Genomic DNA, 3,445 nt, shown 5'->3' with positions numbered 1-3,445 from the left:
TATGTCAGTGGGCTCGAAACCCGACATTGCTGCAACGCAGCTATATTTATTAGGTTTTCAAGACACATGTCTTGGAAACCTTTTGTAATTGTTATGTTTTTTATTAGGTTTTCAAGACACATGTCTTGGAAACCTTTTGTAATTGTTATGTTTTTTATTATTATTATTATTATTATTATTCCGCCAGATTTTTCGCTAAGCGCCATTCGAACACCGTTGCACATATCTGGAAAATGTTTTCACATGTTTGTAAAGTTTGATGAGATCTAGTGCATATCCTAAGATGACGCATATTGGTCACGTGGTACGGCGGCCATTTTGAATTTTAGGCAAAAAATGGCATGCTCATTTAAACACCTTTCTGAGGGTCTAGGAGTCTCAAACTTTCGCTTAAAAGAAGCATTGGCCCTAGAGCTACGTATTTCATGAAAAAAAAGTTGAACGGTCATGTGACTTTTTTTTCTAGAATTTTCTAAAATATTGTTTTGCATCTCATTTGCATAATTTTGATCGTATCAAAATTCCACGCCATAATTTTGAAGAACATTATACATACTACAGATTAATCAAAGAATCATGCAAGTGCGACCAGTAGTTTTGGAGCAGTTGATTTATGAATATTTTTCACATTTTATATAAAATAGTTAGCAATGTTGCATTATGGGAAAGGGGGGAGGGCCCATATACGATATACATTGAATTGACATATATTGAGAACTATTGCATATACAAACATGGAACCAAGGCTATATTGAAGACATTGGACAAGAGAATTGACCAAAATATTGGATAACCATATATGGTCATACAACTCATTAAATATGCACGTCTCTAATATCTCAGGCACTATTGCAAGTACAAACATGGAACCATGGCTATATTGAAGACATTGGACGAGAGAATTGACCAACATATTCAATGACCATATATGGTCATATAACTCATTAAATATGCATGTCTCTAATATCTCATGCACTATTGCAAGTACAAACATGGAACCAATGCTATATTGAAGACATTGGACAACAGAATTGACCAGCACAGTCAATGACCATATATGGTTATAGAACTCATTAAAAATGCATATCCATAATATCTCGAGCACTTTTAAAGATAGAGGCATGTACCCAAACTTATATTGAAGGCATTGGACAAGAAAATTGACCAACATATTCGATGACCATATATGGTCATGCAACTCATTAAATATGCATGTCTCTAATAGCTCAGGCACTATTGCAAGCACAAACATGGAACCAATTCTATATTGAAGACATTGGACAAAAGAATTGACCAACATAGTTGATGACCATATATGGTCATAGGACTCATTAAATATGCATATCCATAATATCTCTAGCACTTTAAAAGATAGAGTCATGTACCCAAACCTATATTGAAGACATTGGACAACAGAATTGACCAACATAGTTGATGACCATATATGGTCATAGAACTCATTAAATATGCATGTCTCTAATATCTCGAGCACTCTTAAAGATAGAGACATGTCCTCAAACCTATATTGAAGGCATTGGACAAGAGAATTGACCAACACATTCGATGACCATATATGGTCTTAGAACTCATTAAATATGCATGTCTCTAATATCTCAGGCACTATTGCAAGCACAAACATGGAACCAATGCTATATTGAAGACATTGGACAAAAGAATTGACCAGCACAGTCACTGACCATATATGGTCATAGAACTCATTAAAAATGCATATCCATAATATCTCGAGCACTTTTAAAGATAGAGACATGTACCTAAACTTATATTGAAGGCATTGGACAAGAAAATTGACCAACATATTCGATGACCATATATGGTCACAGAACTCATTAAACATGCATGTCTTTAATATCTCAGTTACTATTGCAAGCACAAACATGGAACCAATGCTATATTGAAGACATTGGACAAAAGAATTGACCAACACAGTCGATGACCATATATGGTCATATAACTCTTTAAATATGCATGCTTCTATTATCTCAGGCACTATTGCAAGTACAAACATGGAACCAATGCTATATTGAAGACATTGGACACAAGAATTGACCAACACATTCGATGACTATATATGGTCATAGAACTCATTAAATATGCATATCCATAATATCTCGAGCACTTTTAAAGATAGAGACATGTACCCAAACCTATACTGAAGGCATTGGACAAAAGAATTGACCAACATTTTAAATGACCATATATGGTCATAGAACTCATTAAATATGCAAGTCTCTAATATCTTAGGCACTGTTGCAAGTAGGAACATTGAACCAATGCTATATTAAAGACATTGGACAAGAGAATTGACAAACATACCCGACAACTATATATGGTCATGGAACTCATTAAATATGCATGGCTATAATATCTCGGACACTATCACATATACAAACATGGGACCAACGTTAATTTTCAGGGCTATTGCAAACAGTCATACATGGCCATGCATTGCATGTGACTTGGACATGTGCCATGGTCTTGAAAACCGCTGATTGCTGCTATGCAGCTATATTTAGGGTTTCGAGCCCATTTGGTCGAAACCCTATTGTAATTGTTCCGTTTATTATTATTATTATTATTATTATTATTATTATTCTTCCGCCTAAATTTTTGGTCACGCTTTATGTCAACACCGTTGGACCGATCAGTTCCATACTTGCCACAATGGTAAAGCTGTATGAGATCTGGTGCATATCCTAAGTTCAGACACATAGGTCACATGACCAGGCCGCCATCTTGGATTAAAGGCGAAATTTTCAATGCCGAATTGCGCACCTTTCTGAGGGTCTGAGTGCTCCAATTTTTTATGATAGTAGCAGTGCGACAAGGGCTACAAATTTCATCCAAAAAAACTTTAGCGGTCACGTGACTTTTTTTTTAAGAATTTTTTGAAATTTTGTTTTGCATCTCATTTGCATAATTTTCGACAAATCAACTAACCCTGAATAACTTTGAAAGATCATATGACATAGTATTTAATTCCAAAATATGGAAGTCCAGGCGAAAAGCCGTTTTTTATAAGAAGATTTTAGAATGTTTTTTCATATTTTTTTGTTCTTTTATATGGTCACGTGACCTCATTTTATAGACATAATTGCAATATCTTAAGCACTGTTACAGTTAGGAACATGCAACCAGTGCAATATTGAAGTGATGGTACATGAAATTCTACTAACAAACAAGATGACCATATATGGTCATGTGATCTCATTAAATATGCATGAATGTAATATATCAAGCACTGTTACAGATAGGGACATGCAACCTGTGCAATATCGAAGCTATAAGACACGAGATGTGACTAACTAATGTGATGACCATATATGGTCATGTGACTTCATCAAATATGCATAAATGTAATAACTCAAGCACAGTTACAGACGGGAACATGCAACCAGTGCAATATTGAAGGGATGGTTCATGAAAT

Source organism: Saccoglossus kowalevskii, chromosome 17 (genome assembly GCF_978046115.1).
Source record: "Saccoglossus kowalevskii chromosome 17, keSacKowa6.1, whole genome shotgun sequence".
NCBI classification, from domain to species: Eukaryota; Metazoa; Hemichordata; class Enteropneusta; family Harrimaniidae; genus Saccoglossus; species Saccoglossus kowalevskii.
Note: the sequence above shows the minus strand (reverse complement) of the source record.